General features: G+C 42.1%; 1 pseudogene; it reads left to right on the top strand.

The window, feature by feature from the left end:
- The first annotated feature begins 4,888 nt into the window (after positions 1-4,888).
- LOC135553713 (desumoylating isopeptidase 1-like) lies at positions 4,889-9,790 on the top strand (annotated as a pseudogene).
- The last annotated feature ends 14,647 nt before the right edge of the window (positions 9,791-24,437 follow it).

The raw sequence follows: 24,437 nt of genomic DNA, 5'->3' as shown, positions 1-24,437 counted from the left end.
GTTTGTACATCTCCATTATCAGTACAAACCACATTTATTTAAGCAAGTCAGCCATATCAGGTACACTACCATTCAAAAGTTTGGGGACACTTAGAAATGTCCTTGTTTTTGAAAATAAAGCAACATTTTTGTCCATTAAAATAACATCAAATTAATCAGAAATACAGTGTAGATAATGTTAATGTTGTAAATGACTATAGTAGCTGGAAACGGCTGATTTTTAATGGAATATCTACATAGGCCCATTATCAGCAACCATCCCTCCTGTGTTCCAATGGCACGTTGTGTTAGCGAATCTAAGTTTATCATTTTAAAAGGCTAATTGATCATTAGAAAACCCTTTTGCAATTATGTTAGCACAGCTGAAAACAGTTGTGCTGTTTTAAAGAATCAATAAAACTGGCAAGTTGAGTATCTGGAGCATCAGCATTTGTGGGTTTGATTTTAGGCTCAAAATGGCCAGAAACAAAGAACTTTCTCCTGAAACTCATCAGTCTGTTCTTGTTCTGAGAAATGAAGGCTATTCCATGTGAGAAATTGCCAAGAAACTGAAGATCTCATACAACCCTGTGTACTACTCCCTTCTCAGAACAGCGCAAACTGGCCCTAACCAGAATAGAAAGAGGAATGAGAGGCCCCGGTGCACAACTGAACAAGAGGACAAGTACATTAGTGTCTAGTTTGAGAAACAGATGCCTCACATGTCCTCAACTGGTAGCTTCATGAAATAGTACCCGCAAAACACCAGTCTCAATGTCAAAAGTGAAGAGGCGACTCCAGGATGCTGGCCTTCTAGGCAGTTCAACAAGCTGCACCTTTGAAAGCATCTTGACTGGCTGTATCACCGCTTGTTATGGTAACTGCAAGGCAGCTGACCGCAAGACGCTACAGAAGGTGGTGAGTACGGCCCAGTACATCACTGGGGCCAAGCTCCCTGCAATCTAGGACCTCTATACTAGGTGGTGTCAGAGGAAGGCCCAAAAAATTGTAAATAATTCCCAATCCATAGACTGTTCTCTCTGCTACCGCATGGCAAGCGGTACCAGTGCACCAAGTCTGGAAGCAGCAGGATCCTAAACAGCTTCTACCCCAAGCCATAAGAATGCTAAATAAGACTGATAAATAGCTAATCAAATGGATAACCAGAGTACTGCATTGACCATTTTTTACACTAACTCTCTTGCACTGACTATGCACACACACTGGACCACACAGTCACACATACACACACTACATACGCCCACACATGCATACTGACTACACACACACACACACACACACACACACACACACACAACTGTCTTATCTATCCTGTTGCCTAGTCACTTTATAGCTACCTCAATTACCTTGTTCCCCCGCACATCAACTCGGTAGCGGTACTCCCTGTATATAGCCATGTTATTTTTTACTCATTATTGTTATTTATTATTCACTGCATATTTATTCCTCGTGTCACTATTTCTATTTGCAATTTTATTTTTTATCTTTAACTCTGCATTGTTGGAAAAGGACCAGTAAGTAATCATTTCACTGTTAGTCTAAACCTGTTGTTTATGAAGCATGTAACAAATACAATTAGATTTGATTTGAATCTATTGGGGAAGCCCCAAGCTGTATCCACTTTTGTCCCAGGCTTTGCCCCATTGTTGAAAAGCCTACATACTCCTCCCACAGCATCCTCTTTAGACCTGGGTCTCTTGCATAATCGACAATCTCCAGATGTCATGGAAACTGTTTCCAAGGTGACCAATGAAAAGCAAAAGGAGGTGTTGGTAGATCAACCTCTCTACTTTAACCTTTGACCTTTGCTAGAGTACAATAAAACTACTGTTTTTATCATTCCAAAATGGATAATACATGATACATTGATTGCTCTACTGGACTGAACATGTAAATGAAAACAGGCAGGATATGACTCATGCAAGCACAAGCGAATGGCGTGCGCACACACAAACACAGTGCTATATTGGCACCCCTATTAAAATCTATAAATATTCCTTTTGTGATATAGTATAACACTGATATACAGCATTGTTCAATCACAGGTTCCAATATGACTTATGGTCTGGCTGTGGACAGTCTCTTTTCAAGAGTGAGTAAATTTACTTTGCAAATCCTTAAGTGGTCTAAACAGTTCAGGCAAACAGAGCCGATGGAGTCTGTTTGCATCACTCTCTACGTAGTCTATGTACATTTATGTGTCTGCATTTTTGGAACGCGATGTAAACGGACCTTGGTCGGATCCATTTGCGTAGACTGTGTAGAGCCCTTTACAGTGGGTATCATAAGTATTCACTTAAGAGACTGTCCCCAGTCCACCTGGTCGTGCTGCTGCTCCAGTTTCAACTGTCCTGCCTGTGGCTATGGAACCCTGACCTGTTCACTGGACGTGCTAACTTGTCCCAGACCTGCTGTTTTCGACTCTCTGTCTCTAACTCTGAATGATCGGCTATGAAAAGCCAACTGACATGTACTCCTGAGGTGCTGACCTGTTGCACCCTCTACAACCACTGTGATTATTATTATTTGACCCTGCTATGGACGTTTGAACATCTTGGCCATATACTGTTAATCTCCACCCGGCACAGCCAGAAGAGGACTGGCCACCCCTCAGAGCCTGGTTCCTCTCTAGGTTTCTTCCTAGGTTCCTGCCTTTCTAGGGAGTTGAGTTTTTCCTAGCCACTGTGCTTCTACATCTGCATTGCTTGCTGTTTGGGGTTTTAGGCTGGGTTTCTGTATAGCTCTTTGTGACATCGGCTGATGTAAAAAGGGCTTGATAAATACATTTGATTGATTAATTCACCCTCCTTTTTTCACCCTCGTTTGTTGAGTTACAAATTTTGATTGAAATATTTCATTGTGTGATTTTTTTTTTGTCATTGATCTACACAAAATAATTACATTTCAAAGTGAAAAGGAAATTTAAATTTTTTATTTTTATTTTTTTAAATTTTACCTTTATTTAACCAGGCAAGTCAGTTAAGAACAAATTGTACAACAATTAAATAAATGTACAACAATTAAATAACTAAAATAGTCATTGCATAAGTATTCACCCCCCTTGTTTAGGCAAGCCTAAATTAGTACAAGAGTAAAATGTACATGAACTCACTCTGTGTGAAATTAATAGGGGTTGGAGTGATTTTTGAATGACTAACCCTTCCTCTGTCCCCCATACTGTACATACAACATCTGTATGGTCCCTCAGGCAAGTATTGAATTTCAAGCACAGATTCAACTACAAAGACCAGTGAGCTTTTCGAACACCTCTTAAAGAAGGGCAGTGATTGGTAGATGGGTAACAACAACAAATCAGACATTGAATTTCTCTTTAAGCATGCTGTGGATTATACTGTATATTAAACCACACAGAAACAGTCGTCCTTCTGAACTGAGCTGCAGGACAGTAAGGAAACTGATCAGGGACGTCACCATGAGGCCATTGGTAATTTTAAAACGGCTACAGAGTTCAATGGCTGTGATGGGAGAAAACTGAGGATGGATCAACAACATTGTAGTGTCTCCACAAAAATGACCTAAATGACAGTGAAAAGAATAATACAAATATACAGAATACAAATGTTCCAAAACATCCATCCTGTAAGCATTGCTAAAGTAGGGCAAAGGAATACAATTTTGGCCTAAATGCAAAGCCTTATGTTTGTGGCAAATCCAACACATCACTAAGTAACTGCCTCCTTATTTCCAAGCATGGTGGTGGCTGCAGCATGGTATGGGTATGCTTGACATAGGCAAAGACTGGGGAGATGCTTCAGTCTGCTTTACACCAGACACTGGGAGAGTAATGTACCTTTCAACAGGACAATAACCTACAACACAAGGCCAAATAACCCAGACAGAAAGACCACGCCACTTTGACAATAGAGTATATTGTGTTGATCGTTGACAAACAAATTACAATTAAATCCATTTTAATTCCAATTTGTAACACAATAAAATGTGAAGAAATTCAAGGGTGTGAATACTTATGATAGGCACTGTATGTGACAACAACCTTCAGACACTTATTTAGTGAGTAAACCTGTGGGTGAACAAAGTGGGAGTGAACTACAAGTTCCTGATGGATCATAACCGAATATGTAGAGGGTTGTGTTATGCCAACCAAAAGTATACAAATGTAAAAATAGTTTTATATGAGACACTTGTTAGAACCCTTAACTCACCTGTCAAACCTTGTGAAGTCTCGAAATGCAATCAATGTTGGTTTTGCTGTCCAATTCCATGATGTCCACAACACTGCAATCACTATGCCCTTGGATCTGAAGCTTAGACTCAAGTGCAACAATAATACACACAGAAATATGGGTGTATTGTATTTACTTGCTTTAGACTTGGTGGAGGACAATCACATCACCCCCAACTAACCTTTGCACTATGAGGACAAATGAAGATGCTGATGCACTTTCACCTCATAATAGCTAGCCCATTACTAAAGGCTGCCTTGATTTTGGTTGGGGTAAGTCTTACATGTTGATGGTGTTTGAAGGGCTAAGACTTCGTGAACGTTGTCATGAGTGTAGAAAGGTACGATGTTGTTCAAGTAAACAAACAGGCTAAAAGCAGCAAAATGAGATTCAGCACCATGGACAGCGGCGGGAAAAGTAAATCCGAAATTCGGCTCCCGGACAGTGGAGAGCGACTGTCTCGCGCAATGGTCACTCCCCAGTCCACACTGGGTGAATCCCATTTAATAGGCTAGAAGGACTATTGATAATGTTCAGATGCGAGGAGCTGTAGTTGGGGATTTGATAGAGAATACCATGGCAATGCTTTTTTATAAGAGAGACATTCTACCACAGAACCTCTACAGTGCTATATGGACGCATGGAGGCGCTGATGCACTACCATGCCCATGAGATGCCAATCTGCAATTTAATGGGGGACAACTGTCTCTGGCAGCCAGGGTACTTGTACATTGTAATCAGACATAGAAATATCTAACGTCATAGATACAACGTTCAGGTAATTTAGCTGATAATATAATCTCGTGACATTTTTCAGTAGACAAGCAACCTTGCAAAACCAGCAGTCAGTAGAAAGGCAAGACAGCTAACAAACACATATTTGGGTGTTTAACGTAATGGATAAAAATGACACAACAACATACAGTGTACAACTGTGTATATATACGACCTGTCAAGAGGAGTGGCTCGCAATCTCAGCCCCATCATGTTAGGTAAGTGAAGCTCAGAAACGACACATTCCCCAGATAATGAAGCTGTGTAGCTATAGTAGCTAGGTGCCGGTTGAGATTGATTGAGCACGTCGGCAAGCCTTTGATCAAGTTGATGGCTAGCTAGCTAGCTGGGTTGGCCAACATTACTCTTGCAATGCATCATTTTTTGTTTGTTATTAACTTGATAGCTAGTTCCATACAACCTGCCAATTGAAGTACGTTTGAGCTTGGTTTATACAGTGTGTATAGTCGAGCTATTCAAAGGCTTATTCTTCAGAATTTCAGCTCAACAATATTGCAACCTTAGCTAAAGGTTACGTTAGCTAAAATGCTAGCTAGCTAGCTACACACAAGACAAGAGTGAAACAGGTGTGTGCGAGCTTGATTGACAAGCATGCTAATCAGCAGCATCAAGCCTCGGTCACACACATACAGTTGACGTCGGAAGCTTACATACACTTTGCGCATGACACAAGTAATTTTTCCAACAATTGTTTACAGACAGATTATTTCACTTGTAATTCACTGTATCACAATTCGAGTGGGTCAGATGTTTACATACACTAAGTTGACTGTGCCTTTTAAACAGCTTGGAAAATTCCAGAAAATGATGTCATGGCTTTAGAAACTTCTGGTAGGCTAATTGACATCATTTGAGTCAATTGGTCTACCTGTGGATTTATTTCAAGGCCTACCTTTAAATTCAGTGCCTCTTTGCTTGACATCATGGGGAAATCCCCCAAAATCAGCCAAGACCTCCACAAGTCTGGTTCATCCTTGGGAGCAATTTCCAAACGCCTGAAGGTACCACATTCATCTGTACAAACAATAGTACGCAAGTATAAACACCATGGGACCACGCAGCTGTCATACCACTCAGGAAGGAGACAATCCCAGAACAACAGATACAAAAGTATCTATATCCACAGTAAAACGAGTACTATATCGACATAACCTGAAAGGCCGCTCAGCAAGGAAGAAGCCACTGCTCCAAAACCGCCATAAAAAAGCCAGACTACGGTTTGCATCTGCACATGGGGACAAAAATCACACTTTTTGGAGAAATGTCCTCTGGTCTGCTGGAACACAAATAGAACTGTTTGGCCATAATGACCAACGTTCTGTTTGGAAGGCTTGCAAGCCGAAGAACACCATCCCAACTGTGAAGCATGGGGGTGGAAGCATCATGTTGTGGGGGTGCTTTGCTGCAGGAGGGACTGGTGCACTTCACAAAATAGATGGCATCATGAGGCTGGAAAATGGTGGATATATTGAAGCAACATCTCAAGACATCAGTCAGGAAGTTAAAGCTTGGTTGCAAATGGGTCTTCCAAATGGACAATGACCCCACGCATACTTCCAAAGTTGTGGCCAAATGGCTTAAGGACAACAAAGTCAAGGTATTGGAGTGGCCATCACAAAGCCCTGACCTCAACCCTATAGAAAATTTGTGGTCAGAACTGAAAAAGCGTGTGCGAGCAAGGAGGCCTACAAACCTGACTCAGTTACACCAGCTCTGTCAGGAGGAATGGGCCAAAATTTACAAACAATTTAAAGGCAATGCTACCAAATACTAATTGAGTGTATGTAAACTTCTGACCCATTGGGAATGTGATGAAAGAAATAAAAGCTGAAATAAATAATTCCCTCTACTATTCTGACATTTCACATTCTTAAAATAGTGGTGATCCTAACTGATCTAAGACAGGGAATTTTTACTAGGATTAAATGTCAGGAATTGTGAAAAACTGAGTTTGTATTTGGCTAAGGTGTATGTAAACATCCGACTTCAACTGTATCATGTTGAATCATGTATTGAATCATCATCATCTATTTTAATGTGTTTCAGGAAAACAACTTGATGGCATTTGGTAAGAATTCTCCCACCTATATTTTTGTGACAATACAATTAATCCACACAATGTTGTCTTTACTGTCACTGCAATCCTTCAAATGATTATTTTCATGTCCATATTGTAACCATCCATTACTGTACACTCAGTCTTGTGTTTCAATTGTCACAGGCACTCTGCCATTGTGGTTTATGGAGACGAGTTCTACTTTGGAGGAGTGGGTATTTCCAGCTGTTCACTGGTAAGCCTAAAATGATGTATTGGCTAATATCCTCCTAATATTTGTTAAGACCTACTTCAGTGTGCCCTCTACTCTTTATCATAGGTTTGCACTAGCTGACAGTAAGACTCGGCCTACATTGGTATGACCTTCAAAGAGGAGGGAAGTTAAACACATTGGATATACAAAGAAGTTTTGGGGGTTGGTGTTTTGTTGGATAATATGGACCTTATGCATTTTAGGGTGGAACAATGCTTGGTTCCCCAGACATTGTGGTGAAATTGGGAAACACAGAGGTGACAGAGGAGATCTTCATGGACTACCTGTCCTTGCTTGGAGAGAACACATACAGGTGTGTATGTGTCAGAAAAAAAGTGTTGTTTTTGGGTAACTCACCTCATACATCACCACCTTGGTGGACACATCAGCCATGATTTAGATCTGAGATTGCTTTCTGTTGTTATTCTTCCATAGAGGTGACAAGTATAGGTTGTTTGAGCACAACTGTAACACCTTCACTAATGAGGTGGCCCAGTTCTTAACAGGCTGGAAGATCCCTTCTTACGTCACAGACCTGCCCTCCGAAGTGCTCTCCACGTGAGTCTACATACTTAATAGCTGAGCGACAGATACTAGTAATGCATTACTGACTTGTGTACCTCTCTGACCCTCTGACCTGTTCCTCTGTCTAACCATTTAGACCCTTTGGTCAGATACTCCGGCCTATACAGGACTCCATCCACATCGCTCCTCCTGGGGGGGAACATCATCAACGGTCGCCACAGCTAAACTGCCTGAGCTGCACACAGTAGAATTTAGATATGTTCACCTCAAAATGGAGGTGGGTTATTGACAAAACCGTGGAGGGTGAATCTCAGTGAGTCTAGTCAGTCACACTGCTTTTGTACTGTGTATGCTTGCTTTTAGTATGATTGTTTTGTAACTCCCCACCAGCATTGCTCTTGCCTTTTGAGTATATTTAAAAAAAAATGTCGATTCAGTTTCTAGTTTTTGTTTACGGACCTTCCTTGTTCAAATCAAATTTATTTATATAGCCCTTCGTACATCAGCTGATATCTCAAAGTGCTGTACAGAAACCCAGCCTAAAACCCCAAACAGCAAACAATGCAGGTGTAGAAGCACGGTGGCTAGGAAAAACTCTCTAGAAAGGCCAAAACCTAGAGAGAAACCAGGCTATGTGGGGTGGCCAGTCCTCTTCTGGCTGTGCCGGGTGGAGATTATAACAGAACATGGCCAAGATTGTTCAAATCTTCATAAATGACCAGCATGGTCAAATAATAATAATCACAGGCAGAACAGTTGAAACTGGAGCAGCAGTACGGCCAGGTGGACTGGGGACAGCAAGGAGTCATCATGTCAGGTAGTCCTGAGGCATGGTCCTAGGGCTCAGGTCCTCCGAGAGAGAAAGAGAGAATTAGAGAAAGCATACTTAAATTCACACAGGACGCCGGATAGGACAGGAGAAGTACTCCAGATATAACAAACTGACCCTAGCCCCCCGACACAAACTACTGCAGCATAAATGCTGGAGGCTGAGACACCTTATTGCCTCTAATGGTATGATCCTGATCTGAGGGAAAGTTGCACAACATTAACTTTCTCACAGATCCTCCAATATCATCAATATGATTTATATGAAGGTTGGCGTGTATCTCAAGTCAGGGTTTCAGCATGACTTCCAATGGACTACTCCACCTTCCACCAGATGGTGTGTGCTTTAATATACACCTCTATGCCTTCACCTCTCTCACCTTAGTGTTAATGATGCTGATAGTGTGATATGAATGCTGAAGTGCACAAAATCTACATTAGTTCTCTGGATGAAGAAACAGACCATGCGTATCTTGTATGTGTTTGAAATCATCTCAGAAATGTGATTTATTATGAAAAAGTTTGTACAATTTTGGGGTCAAGTTTGGCGTCAAATCATACATATTGTATAATTTTCATTGGGCCATCAGTGGGAGCAATAACTCTTCACATATCTATACTTATTAGACTAGGCATTTCATATAAGTCCTCTTATTAAATGCACATATTCACTGCAACTCCTAGCACTGGTTAACTATAGCGTCATTCAGTAGAACAGTACAGTAAACTGTATGTTCTGTAGAAGACAGCACCTCTGGTATCGCATCAGACAGGTAATTACAGCATAGCATGTCTCAAATGCCACGGTGACACTATCTCTTCATAAAAGAATGACTCCACCAATAGGTGCTTGTATCTTTTAGTGAAGGAGACAAGGCCCTTCACCTTGGTATGTTGCTCACATAACCACCTTCAACAATCAACCTGACCAATGAAATGTATTGCACACCTCATCCCTATGTGTAGTTTTATTTATTTCAGAATCAGTTGCTGGCTGCTAAATGTAATGATACATTTAAGTTAATAAATATGAATACAATATTAGTTAGGTATGGATGAAATTGTTTTTGAACATTGTTTGCTTGTTGTTTTGTAATTATATTTCTAAATAAAGCCATTCACTCCAAATATTACTATGTGCGCAGTTCTGCGAATGTGTCGGTGTTACTCTTCCAGTGTTAGGCAAGCAAAGTGTTGGTCCCTCAATCTGAATTTGAAACATGTTTTTGATCCATTAAAGGAACTACAGTTCATTAGATAAATGGTCTCCATATTATATCTAAAGAACAACTTTAGACTGACAGCTTCCTGTTTTGATGTTGATTAGATGTTGCAGTTCACACGGCTGTTGTCAGCAGGACCAACCAGATCACTAGTAATCATGTGAAGGATAAATTGTCCAAACAAACTTCAGTGTACTTGCAGTGACCTTGACTGAAGCATCATTTGCTCAGGCTACTGTCACAGTGTGTTAGAGGACAAAGTCTTCAGTCATACTTTTTGCATGCTTGTTATGTTTGTGTCATAATATAATAGTTGTTCTGTTGTCATGGCCCTGTCTCTAAGTGTTAGTAAAACTTCATATGAAAGTACAGCTGTCAACAAGATTGCGTTTATCTGCTTCTTATCTGAACCTAGAAATCCACAGTTCATTGGAATAACAAAGCATTAATGGATTTTATTTTCATGCAGAATATGGATGATAGTATGTAGAAAATGTTGTTGGGGAAACTAATAGTCCTTGTTTTATTACCTCATTGCTCCATCCTTGTAAGAGCTGAAGACGCACAACGCACCCATGGATAATTCAAGCGCATGTGAAGAGAGAGCACTTGGGCTGTGCTTTGGTGATAGACCTGTCAAGACAAATAACACCATGTTTGCATTTTGGGAACACAAAAGTAGGTATGAGGCTTGGTGCTGTTCTGGGGAAGGCTACCTTGAGGTGCTATGGCTATTTATCTTTACCTCAATCCCCCCATCTCTGCTCTTTACACCAACTTCTTAGACTGGTGTCGGAAATGTTGAGGGGGCAAAGTTGTTAACATGACACTACCTCCGTGAGAGAGACTCTGAGTCACACTCAGTGACAAACCGTTATTTGACAGACCTTTTTTATTTATTTCCTTTAATGTGACTCAAAGGGGTCATGGACGAGTATCCAAAGGGATGGAAGTTGGTGACGAAGAGGCAACTCTAAGTAAACACCACCTACAGTGGTTGGAGTTGGAGTTCTGGTCATGAATGCCAGGAGGAGCCACTGTATTAGGAACTTGACTTGGACTGCTACGTTTGCATAAGTACATGTAGGTGTTGCTAGTTAATATTCTGTGTGTGAGGACAGATGATGGGAGACGAGAAGCAAGTACAGGGAGTGAATATTTAATAAATTACAGACATGAAACAAAACATGGACCGCATCTGGACAAGGGAAACATAACGACATTAATGCTGACACTGGGATCAAACAGGAATAGACAGATAAAGAGGAGGCAATCAATAAGTGATGGAGTCCTGATGCACGTAATGATGGTGACAGGTGTGTGTAATGATGGGCAGACTGGCGCCCTCGAGCACCTGAGAGGGGGAGCGGGAGCAGGTGTGACAGTGTGTGATAATAGTTCATTACAAAATAAGAATTCATAATTAAAACCTCAGGCCAAATAATTTGAGTTTGCAGATTGCCCTAATACATTTAGGATTAATTAACTCAAACCAAAGGTTAGGATTTTACTTGAATGTGTATACACACACACACACACACACACACACACACACACACACACACACACACACACACACACACACACACACACACACACACACACACACACACACACACACACACACACACACACACACACACACACACACACACACACACACACACACACACACACACTACTCCTAAATACTCCTAAAACACTGCTTGTTCCTGCAGCTATGAATTTCACATTGAAGGATTACATAACGGATAAAATTACACTGTTGCACAATACTACAGTATAGTACAGAGTACATGGAACTCTCTCCTGTATTACTTTGAATTTATACAAATTGTAATTGATCACGTCCAAGCACCCCATCACGCAAGTGCTCCACCATGTAGCAATCACATTTAGTTTGATGTAATGTTTATACTGTCCAATCAAGCTTGTTTAAACATCTCTTCATCTATCTTACGTGTCAGTTTGCATGACTGACAATTTTGTCACTCCATCCTCTCTCCAACATCCAGGGATTTCCGTTCTCCCCTCCCCCTCAGCAAATTTGAGATTCCTTATGTAATGAAACATACTATATAAAATACATATACATTATTATTATTAACCATTTGTGTCCTCTCAAATCCAACATTCAATTTACACTTTGTTTGTCTCAATGTGTGAGAGTTAAATTTAGTCTCAAAGAAATGTAGCTTTTATCATGACAAAACAAATGCTAATTGTTTAAATAGAAAGAACCTTGACTCTCCACTTCCTCTCTCTAACTTTCCACCTCAGGAAACGCCCAGCTGTCAGGGTCACCATATGGGAGATCCCATGAGAAACAGACCTGCCTGACCTCAGAGTTTGAGTCACGGCAGATACTCTAAACTCCCATGCATCTGCATACATACATAAATATAAGCATCTTTGTCCTCTCCTCCTTCTGGTGGGTCCATCACTGAGCCATTTCCTGAAATGCCCTTGGGTTGTCCCATCCGGAGAATGTGTGTGTGTGTGTGTGTGTGTGTGTGTGTGTGTGTGTGTGTGTGTGTGTGTGTGTGTGTGTGTGTGTGTGTGTGTGTGTGTGTGTGTGTGTGTGTGTGCGTGCGCATGTATATGAGAGTGAATGAATGCTCTATAATGGGAGCTCTGTGCAACCTTGCTAATGCCTTTAATAGTTTTGTTCATCAGATCCTAAACGTTCTACCCTCTGGCAACTACCTGCCAGTATACATATTGTAATGGCTTGCTGCACATTTCGTACATATCCCCAAGCACGAATGTATGCACACAGGCGATCAAGCACACACACTACAAATGTACCAGCGCTTTGAGATTTGTGCTGTTATTCTTTTTTTCTTGGGACAATACCCTGCTCGGAGGACACGATTGGAAAGCATTGCATCAAAATGAGCTGGATTCAGGAAATTGCCTTTTTCCCCCATCCGCACTTACAGTACACAGGGTCGTTCCACCAATTAGGTGCCTTTTGTCATAAAGAGCACATATTCAACTTAATAAAACATTGTTTTTCCCATCTCAGGAGGTTTAAAAAAATACTATAGTAAATGTCTATTAAGTGTCAAATAAAGTAACAGGGTTGACCGTAACAGTGTTGTGTGTATGATTTCATCTTAAATCAGCCATAAATCCTCTTGTGACAGGGGGAATGGAAGCTTGTTGTGTGTAACATGGAGGGGCAGTTGACAAAAACAATAGAAAACATTTCTAGCCTGTCTATCTATGGGTAAAAGGGTTGTCGTGTTATGCTCATTTTCCACCACAAAACACAAAACAATTCCCCAAAAACCTGCTTTTACACTATTACTTGACTATTAGATGTTCAATGTTTCTTTAGAAACAATGATTTAAAAAGCAATAGTTTCACCATATTAAAACACAAAGGTTGACCTTGAATAGTTTCACCATATTTAAACAACAGGGTTGACCTTAAAATTAGGGAAATTATTATAGATTTTTTTACAAATAATTGGAAACAAAAATATAAAAGATAAATAATAATCTTCAGAAATGCTTTGTCAAAGAAACAAAATGACTCGGTCTTTACAGAGGATACACAGAGGGTTCAAATGCTGACTTTTGGCACATTAGCACTTTAGTCTTTGTTCAAATATAAAAATCTATCAGATTTACTGAAGTTTCCATGTGGTCTATATTAGGCTTTTAAAATATTTGAGCACAATTTCTACTTAAAATATAAAATGTACGCAAAAGGTACTCATTTTGTGGAACGACCCAACAGCAGTGGCAAATCGATCTACAGCTATCCGCTTTGGCTGCTATCGCAGTAACACAGAGCTTTACTCTGTATGACATGCCAAATCCAGAGAGGTTATATACGATATCGACAAAATGCAAAATGGAAGGCTCATGGTACTTCACATGGAAAGCTCTGTCGTTGCCTCTGCTCATGTCACAAAGAGCTGAAAGGCAATAGGTTCTGTAAGGCAGTGGTTCCGTAACAGTTTTTTAAGGAACTCAGTCCGGCTTTCAACGTACTCTTGAAAGTTGTAATAGTAGAATGCACAAGGTGCAATTCCAAAATTGGGTAGTGCATCGTTAGTTTTCCTCTTGTCATGTCAGTCATTGCATACCTTAGAGAGCTACAGTGCATTCGGAAAGTATTCAGACCCCTTGACTTTTTCCACATTTTGTTACATTACAGCCCTATTCTAAAATTGCTAAAAACATTCTTCTCTGCAGATCCTCTCAAGCTCTGTCAGGTTGGATAGGGAGTGCCGCTGCACAGCTATTTTCACGTCTCTCCAGAGATGTTCGATCGGGTTCAAGCCTTGGCTCTGGCTGTGGCTGTGTGCTTAGGGTCATTGTCCTGTTGGAAGGTGAACCTTTGCCCTAGTCTGAGGTCCTGTGCATTCTGGAGCAGATTTTCATCAAGGATCTCTTTGTACTTTGCTATGTTCATCTTTCCGTCGATCCTTACTAGTCTCTCAGTCCCTGCCACTGAAAAACATCCCCACAGCATGATGCTGCCACAGCCATGCTTCACCATCTGAATGATGATCAATGGAAACAGGATGTACCTGAGCTCAATATCGAGTCTCATAGCAAAGGGTCTGAATAAGTATTCAGACCCATAAATATGGTATTTGCAAAAATTTGCTAAAACCTGTTTTCACTTTGTCATTCTGGAGTATTGTGTGTAGATTGCTGAGGAAAAAAATGTATTTAATCCATGTTAGAATAAGACTGTAATGTAACAAAATGTGGAAAAAGTCAAGGGGTCTGAATACTTTCCAAAGGCCCTATATGTATAACTTGTCAGAAATGTCCAGATCAACGAGCCCATGTCAGCTAATGTTTTTTAGCTGGGTATTTTAGCCCATATATTTTGTAGTAATGTTCCCCAATACTGGAGGGTATTGAAAAGTTTGGGAACCCCTGCACAAGACACATTACAAAACAGACCCTCTCTCTCGCTCTCTCTCGCTCTCTCTCTGGCAGAACTAACATTCAGAAGGTATTGATATGCTTAATGGTGATGGGATTGACACAGCAGCCTGTGTTTGCTTGTGTATGTGAACAACTGAGTGTGTGGAATTTCCCCCTTGTTGCCATGGCTAAAACCCTAGTCTTGAAAACCTGACCCAAGGCAACACGGTGACTAGGGTCTGGTTTCAATGATGAACTCTTTCCCGTCAATAAAATACAAAATAGTAGCTAGGAAGTTGGAGGTTATTTTTAATGAGTGCATTCAATTCACATCTACTTTCTTAACTTAAACCACTGCAAAGCAAAAAAGGTTTTGCTTGGATCTTTGGCATGTCTGCCTCTTGATTCGTTGGGAGAATTCCTGGGACATTTTTCCCTTTATCGACTTAGGCAGTGACGTAGTTCCTCTATCCAAAAAGAGTCCATCATTGAGACCAGACCCCAGTCACTGTGTTGCCGAGTCACTGTGTTGCCTAGGTTTGAGTTTTCAAGACTACTAAAACCCCTCCATTCTCAAAGTCCCCCCCCCTCACACCGCTTCCCCTTCAAGTTAAGTGAAGGAAATGCAATGAAGGCCCATTAATTCCACCCATTAAGAGAGGTCTGCATAGTGCACACAGAGATGCTATGTGTCAGCCTTAAGGGAGCTGCTCTGGTCCCCAAAGTCCCACTTGCCTCTGGACTGGAGGCACCGCTTAGAGGGCAGCTCTAATTACCCATGGGGCCCTGGGTCAGAAAGAGGGAAACCAAGAGCTCCATCATCAGCACTCTGGATTTTTCCCAGTGTTTTATTATTTATTCACATTTCATCAAGCATTAGTAAAACACCAGCTTTCCTTTCCCCCTGAGCTGCCTTACAAGTGACTCTGTGACCTGCACTCAAGGACACCGCCAATCTCCACTCTATTAGAGAACCAGCTAGTTGAAATATGGCTGTTTAAAATTCCACTATGACACGCCGTTTAGATAATACGATGAGTATGCTTGGCTGCCACTGGGTGGCGCTAGCTGAGAGCAGTTGCAATGGGGGAGCCACTGATGAGGCTCTTTAATGGAGCGATCTCAAGGCTATAGGATCTGAGTTTGATACATGTAGTCCAGAATGACATAACACTCTTTATGGTTGCTATAGTGTTACTTAAGTTCATGCTTTCCATTGCAACGGGAGACCCATCTCTCTTACTTTAATTTGAATGGAGGGAGAAGTGGCATACTTTGTGAAGTGATTACGTTCACCCTTGTTTAATGGGTTGTGAGAGACACTCAGGTTACAGAATCTATTGATACACACAGTGCATCATGGATCCGACATCAATTCATGTTCTCAACTTAGCGAATGGGAGCATCTGTAATAACCTTCCCTTTGTTCTGTTTTTGGGCAGATTGATGATGAGAGTTCCCTCAATGTTTCTTAAACATTTCCCCCTGCATTGAATGTGAAGAGTATCAACACTGGGTTGCAGAACTGGTTCCTGACATGTCTTTCTCTCCCTGCATGACGGCGACACGGGAACCCAAGAGCAGCTGCTGACCTGTGAATCAACAACATTGTGCTTTAAGACACAAGAAACACTACAGCTGAAAAGTATTTAATTAATTCAACACCCTCTCTCTCAACTTTAAAAAAACATATGCTGATGGGATGGGATGAGATGGTGACACAGTCACTCCATAGTGGTACCAATACCATTGCTGCTTTCTCTGTGGAGAGCGAAAGGGTTTAACCACGCCTACAATCTGTGAGAATTGTTGATGAACTCGTTGACTGCAGTTCTCTATGACCTGAAGGACTTACCTGCAGAGGAGTTCTTTCTGATGAAGAAGGCAACTTCTGGCGGATCCAGCTGTGGCAGGGTCAGAGTGTGTTCTCAGCAGGGTCATCGGGTCAGCATTTGTATGGGATGATGGGTAGCGGAGCAGCGCGGTGTGTCTCGGTGTGGGAGAGGGGCATGACCCATAAAGGGAGGCTGACAGATGCCCGCTGTAAATAGGACATTAACTGGGGTGACCTGAGAGAATGGGGGGTAAGGAAGAGGACCTAGACGAGAAGAAAACAGAGTGATTGGGAGAGAAAGAAATGCTTAGTGGGCAATTTCATGGAGCTTATAACTGAGGGGAAGCAATCCCATAGTCTCTGCGCAAAAAGTCAACCAAAACATTTATTAACTATCTGTGTCAGTGGACACCTGCAGACTGTCCATAGTCAAACATTGTTAAAAGTTTTCTTGAGGTACTGGAGATGCTTTACTGGTGTTGAGTTTCTCTATGCTCGATAAAATGATTTTGGCAGAGGACATAGATCTGAAGGAATCCAGGATTTTAAATAAACTGTGAATTAAAAAAAGATATTAGCAAAATATTTCATCTCCACCATTATTTAGCTCATAATCATAGCTTGAATGTGCTGAAACAAAACAGAGGAATGAGAAGTCAATAGCTGAACTAGAAAAGCAAGGCAGGGGTATTGTCATGATACAACATGTTTAACTATTTTTATTACTCCAAATGAGTAGCCTTTAGCCAAAATGTGACAACAGAGAGCAAAAGAGAGTGAGAGAGAGATGAGGAATACGTATTGGGCCTTCAGACTTCAGGGCGTCACTACCACTGAAGATACTACTATTGTCAAATGTTGTTGTTTAATTGGATCCAACCATTAAAAGAAAACATGCTAACATGTTTGCAGGGAGGGAGGCAGGGACTGTGAGAGAGAGAGAGCGAGAGAGAGAGAGAGAGAGAGAGAGAGAGAGAGAGAGAGAGAAAAGAGACAGTCAGTCAGAATTAGTTGTTCCACTTTTCATAGGAGCCTGAGCCGCTGTGTGTGGCCCTCGTTAGCTCTCCAGGGACCCGGCAGCAGTGCTGGAATGGATGGATATATGGAGGGATAGATGGCGATGGGCTTGTTTTGTTGCTCTGTGCCCAGAGCTCTGTGGGCGCTCTGAGTGAACGGGAGGGCCCCCGAGCAAAGAGTGTACCAGAGACAGATCGCAATGCACGGCCTCGCACTCATCAGTCTCACCACAACATCAACCCTTCATTCTCCACTCCCAACCACCAAACATCTCAGCTCATCTCTACTAAAATACCATTTCACATCTCAGCCCTGACATACATTCACATTATACTGGATCTTATTCACTAATTAGACACTCTTATCTACACTAAAGCCACTTCTAGCAATGTACCTTTTACTACACTTAATGACCAAAAGCGCCCTCTTTGATTGACCTCATGGGTGGAATGTTATTAATATTTTTATGTTATTAAAATCCGGTGTTTCTATGTCAAAAGGTTTTGTTATATTTCAGTCTTCCGTGATGTATGTAAGAGAAATAATGGGATGCATACTCAAAATTGAATACATTTGAACTCTATATCTGACAGGGTACAGTTGTCTTCTTCAACAACTTTGGATGAAATGTGAAGCCACAATCCAAAGATTTCTGACTGAACATTGACTCCTACTGCTAATCTCCATTCCGCACCCTTTGCTTCCCTTCATTGAATGGGGCTCCGTTGTTCTATTAAAAAATATATATATTTAACTAAGCAAGTCAGTTAAGAACAAATTATTATTTACAATGACAGTCTACTCCGGCCAAACCCTGACGGCACTGGGCCAATTGTGCGCCGCCCTATAGGACTCCCAAACATGGCTGGATGTGATACAGCCTGGATTTGAACCAGCTACTATAGTGACACCTCTTGCACTGAGACACAGTGCCCTAGACCGATGCGCCACTCGGGAGCCCAACCAATGTGTTCAAAGGATAAAAAAGGTTTGAGACTGAAAAGCGGTGAAAAGCCCTTGACCAATGCGTCCTTCAGGATGCACAGCCACCAGCTATGGTTTTCATGCCCTGGCGAAGGATGCTGTCATGCAAGTGAGGTGATTGGAGTTCAATGGTCCCCAGTGGTAAGTATACCGGTAGCTAGACCATACACTACTGGTTTTATACAGTGCATTCGGAAAGTGTTCAGACCCCTTCCCTTTTTCAACATTTTGAGTTTCAGCCTTATTCCAAAATTGATTCATTAATGTTTTCCCTCATCAATCTACACACAATAGCCCATAATGACAAAGTGATTTTCTTTGCAAATTTATAAAAAATACAAAACAGAAATACCATATTTACATAAGTATTCAGACCCTTTGCTATGAGACTCAAAATTTGCTCAGCTCAGCTGCATCCTGTTTCCATTGATCATCCTTGAGCTGTTTCTACAACTTGATTGGAGTCCACCTGTGGTATATTAAATTGATTGGACATGATTTGGAATGGCACACACCTGTCTATATAAAGCCCCACAGTTGACAGTGCATGTCAGAGCAAAAACCAAGCCATGAGGTCGAAGGAATTGTCCATAGAGTTCAGACACAGGGTTGTGTCGAGACACAGATCTGGGGAAGGGTACCAAAACATTTCTGAAGCATTGAAGGTCCCCAAGAACACAGTGGCATCCATCATTCTTATTAAATGAAAGAAGTTTGGAACCACCAAGACCCTTCCTAGAACTGGCCTCCAGGCCAAAGTGAGCAATCGGGGGAGAAGGGCCTTGGTCAGGAAGGTGACCAAGAACCTGAAGGTCACTCTGACAGAGCTCCAGAGTTCCTCTGTGGAGATGGGAGAACCTTCCAGAATGACAACCATCTCTGCAACACTCCACCAATCAGGCCTTTATGGTAGAGTGGCTAGACGGAAGCCGGCCCTCAGTAAAAGGCACATGACAGCTTGCTTGGAGTTTGCCAAAAGGCACCTAAAGGACTCTCAGACCATGAAAAACAAGATTCTCTGGTCTGATGAAACCAAGATTGAACTCTTTGGCCTGAATGCCAAGCATCATGTCTGGAGGAAACCTGGCACCATCCCTACGGTGAAGCATGGTGGTGGCGGCATCATGCTGTGGGGATGTTTTTCAGTGGCAGGGACTGGGAAACTAGTCAGGATCGAGGGAAAGATGAACAGAGCAAAGTACAAAGATCCTTGATGAAAACCTGCTCCAGAGTGCTCAGGACCTCAGACGGGGGCAAAGGTTCACCTTCCAACAGGACAACGACCCTAAACACAGCCAAGACAACACAGGAGTGGCTTCGGGACAAGTCTCTGAATGTTCTTGAGTGGCCCAGCCAGAGCCAAGACTTGAACCTGATCAAGCATCTCTGCAGAGAAGTGAAAATAGCTATTAACTAGCAGCATCAAACTCAAACCAACCCAGTGCCATAGTAAAATACGTCACAGTTTGTTGCATAGTGTAACGCCTTCACCGGCCTGAATCTAATCCAATCTGGAGCCAGTCAGTCTACCTATGTAAAGCATAGCATTAGCTTCCAAACAAGGTGATGTTATTTCTCAAGCTATGTTTATAATTGAGGGATGTTGTTGCTGTTTTTCTGTTAGACAAAGTGCACAGCTGGGTGCCAAACGGATCCCCTGGTCATGAACGGAGGCCGAGACCTACCAGAAGGAGCAAAGGTGGGTGTCATAACATGTCCAGCAATATGGTTGCAATGGTTTACCGACCTCAAAAAAATAATTGTATTCACTGTTCACTTGTTACTTTCACAGCTTGTCAGGCAAGACCTCAGAATAAAACCGTGTCATGCGACAAGTACCCTCTCCTAAATTGTTGCCAGTGTCTCCCTTGACTCCCATGAAAAGGACACGCCATCATGACGCTTCTGATAGTGACCCGAGTTACTGCCCTGATGACACAGACGGCGTCATCAACAACGACAGGTAATGTGTGTTATGTACAAAGTTGTATTAAAAAATACCCAGCTTGATAATATATTAGGTTAATTCCTCAACCAATCAGAGTAATTTGTGCATTAGCCAAAAGCTTTGTCCTTTCTTTAGAACAAAATGCAATTTACCACTTGGCTATTTATTGCATCAGCCTTTCTCTGACTTTTTGTGCCAGGGACCAGCAAGACAATGGCCTTCTTGTTCTGGGGACTGCTTTGGGGAAAAAAACGTTGGCACTCGCTTTTTCTTTATAAAAAAGACTGATTTCATTCATTTCTTTCTTCACACAAAATGTATGAATTATGTATTTTCTTGGCTGCCTTCATGGTTTGTTTGTGCCATCTTCATGGGCAGTGTCTCTCTATGCTTTCTTCATAGGCTGTCTTCAGGGGATGTTTGTTTGCCAGTCTATTTGATGGGCTGTCTGTTTACCTGTCTATTTGATGGGCTGTCTGTTTGCCTGTCTATTTGATGGGCTGTCTGTTTGCCTGTCGATGTGATGGGCTGTCTTCAGGGGATGTCTGTTTGCCTGTCTATTTGATGGGCTGTCTTCAGGGGATGTCTGTTTGCCTGTCTATTTGATGGGATGTCTGTTTGCCTGTCTATTTGATGGGTTGTCTTCAGGGGCTGTCTGTTTGCCTGTCTATTTGATGGGCTGTCTTCAGGGGCTGTCTGTTTGCCTGTCTATTTGATGGGCTGTCTTCAGGTGATGTCTGTTTGCCTGTCTATTTGATGGGATGTCTGTTTGCCTGTCTATTTGATGGGCTGTCTTCAGGGGCTGTCTGTGTGCCTGTCTATTTGATGGGCTGTCTTCAGGTGATGTCTGTTTGCCTGTCTATTTGATGGGCTGTCTTCAGGGGCTGTATGTTTGCCTGTCTATTGATGGGCAGTCTTCAGGGGATGTCTGTTTGCCTGTCTATTTGATGGGCTGTCTTCAGGGGCTGTATGTTTGCCTGTCTATTTGATGGGCTGTCTGTTTGCCTGTCTATTTCATGGGCTGTCTTCAATGACAAACAATACAAACATTTACAGAATCTCCATAATTATTTCTATATACGTTATTAAAAACATGAAATTCTACAAGATGATTGACACACCTGAGTGGCACAGTGGTCTAAGGCACTGCATCTCAGAGCTAGAGGCGTCACTACTGACCCTGGTTCAATCCTGGGCTGTATGATGGGGAGTCCCATAGGGCGGTGCACAATTGGCCCAGTGTCGTCTGGTTTAGGGGAGGGTTTGGCTGGTGTAGGCCGTCATTGTAAATAAGAATTTATTCTTAACTGGTGTGGCTGTCTCTTGGACACCAACACGATGGAGGAGAGGGACACTCAAGGTGTTTTCAACAGCCAGTCTGCTGCAACATTTAGATTTTGTTGCAGCAAGAGAGGAGAAGCTGGTACATCTTAAGAATGTAGAATGAAAGGGGATGAAGGTCTTCACTGCCATCTTGCTGAGTTGCGGGTATTCTCCATTGCTGAACAGCCAGACCATGGACAGGCACATCTCATTAAAGCAAAGCTTGGTCACAGGACAGTTCCAATAGTTTATCCTCAAGAACCGGTGACAATCTGTGAGGCTCTTCAGTGCTGGTTAACAGATTACGCATCCACTGCTTTCCTGGGAGTAGATCAGATTGTGAGGGAAAGTAATCCTAGAATTTAAGCTGAGTTTGGCTCAGATGTGATCCATTTCTACATCACTCTCGTCAGCCAGAGTTGAGAATAGGGGGAACATATCGAAAATGCCTCTATCCACTCTGTCTCTCCAGACTAGAAGTTGACCGATTATGATTTTTCTACGCCGATACCGATACTGATGATTGGAGGACCAAAAAAAGCAGATACCGATTAATCGGACAACTTTTATTTTTCATTTATTTGTAATAATGACAATTGCAATACTTAATGAACACTTATTTTAACTTAATATAATACATCAATTAAAATCAATTTAGCCTCAAATAAATAATGAAACATGTTCAATTTGGTTTAAATAATGCAAAAACAAAGTGTTGGAGAAGAAAGTAAAAATGCAATATGTGCCATGTAAGAAAGCTAACGTTTAAGTTCCTTGCTCAGAACATGAGAACATATGAAAGCTGGTGGTTCCTTTTAACATGAGTCTTCAATATTTCCAGGTAAGAAGTTTCAGGTTGTAGTTATTATAGGAATTATAGGACTATTTCTCTCTATACGATTTGTATTGCATATACCTTTGACTATTGGCTCACTGGAGAGACGCTATCGGAGTCGGTGCAGCCAGCTGGTTTCTCCACGCATCGCGCCGACAGAAACAAACATCATTCTGGTAAGAAGAGGGGAGGGGGCGTATGCCTTATGGCTAACGAGACGTGGTGTGATCACAAAAACATACAGGAACTCAAATCCTTCTGTTCACCTGATTTAAAATTCCTCACAATCAAATGTCGACCGCATTATCTACCAAGGGAATTCTCTTCGATTATAATCACAGCCGTATATGTTCCCCCGCAAGCAGACACATCGATGGCTCTGAAGGAACTTTATTTGACTCTTTGCAAACTGGAATCCATACATCCTGAGGCTGCATTCATTGTAGCTGGGGATTTTAACAAGGTTAATCTGAAAACAAGACTCCCTAAATTGTATCAGCATATCGATTGCGCAACCAGGGCTGGCAAATCTTGGATCATTGCTATTCTAACTTCCGCGACATATATAAGGCCCTGCCCCGCCCTCCTTTCAGAAAAGCTGACCACGACTCCATTTTGTTGATCCCTGCCTACAGACAGAAACTAAAACAAGAAGCTCCCACGCTGAGGTCTGTCCAAAACTGGTTCGACCAATCTGATTCCACACTCCAAGACTGCTTCCATCACATGGACTGGGATATGTTTCGTATTGCGTCAGACAACAACATTGACAAATACGCTGATTCGGTGTGTGAGTTCATTAGAACGTGCGTTGAAGATGTCGTTCCCATAGCAACGATTACAACATTCCCAAACCAGAAACCATGGATTGATGGCAGCATTCGCGTGAAACTGAAAGCGCGAACCAGCTGCTTTTAATCAGGGCAAGGTGACCGGAAACATGACCGAATACAAACAGTGTAGCTATTCCCTCCACAAGGCAATCAAACAAGCTAAGCGTCAGTATAGAGACAAAGTAGAATCTCAATTCAACGGCTCAGACACAAGAGGTATGTGGCAGGGTCTACAGTCAATCACTGATTACAAAAAGAAAACCAGCCCCGTCACGGACCAGGATGTCTTGCTCCCAGGCAGACTAAATAACTTTTTTGCCCGCTTTGAGGACAATACAGTGCCACTGACACGGCCTGCAACCAAAACATGTGGACTCTCCTTCACTGCAGCCGAGGTGAGTAAAACATTTAAACGTGTTAACCCTCGCAAGGCTGCATGCCCAGACGGCATCCCCAGCCGCGCCCTCATAGCATGCGCAGACCAGCTGGCTGGTGTGTTTACGGACATATTCAATCAATCCCTATCCCAGTCTGTTGTTCCCACATGCTTCAAGAGGGCCACCATTGTTCCTGTTCCCAAGAAAGCTAAGGTAACTGAGCGAAACGACTGCCGCCCAGTAGCACTCACTTCCGTCATCATGAAGTGCTTTGAGAGACTAGTCAAGGACCATATCACCTCCACCCTACCTGACAATAGACCCACTCCAATTTGCTTACCGCTCAAATAGGTCCACAGACGATGCAATCTCAACCACACTGCACACTGCCCTAACCCATCTGGACAAGAGGAATACCTACGTGAGAATGCTGTTCATCGACTACAGCTCGGCATTTAACACCATAGTACCCTCCAAGCTCGTCATCAAGCTCGAGACCCTGGGT

Source organism: Oncorhynchus masou, chromosome 14, assembly GCF_036934945.1.
Source record: "Oncorhynchus masou masou isolate Uvic2021 chromosome 14, UVic_Omas_1.1, whole genome shotgun sequence".
Lineage (NCBI taxonomy): Eukaryota > Metazoa > Chordata > Actinopteri > Salmoniformes > Salmonidae > Oncorhynchus > Oncorhynchus masou.
Note: the sequence above shows the minus strand (reverse complement) of the source record. Positions and strands in the feature narration are given on the sequence as shown.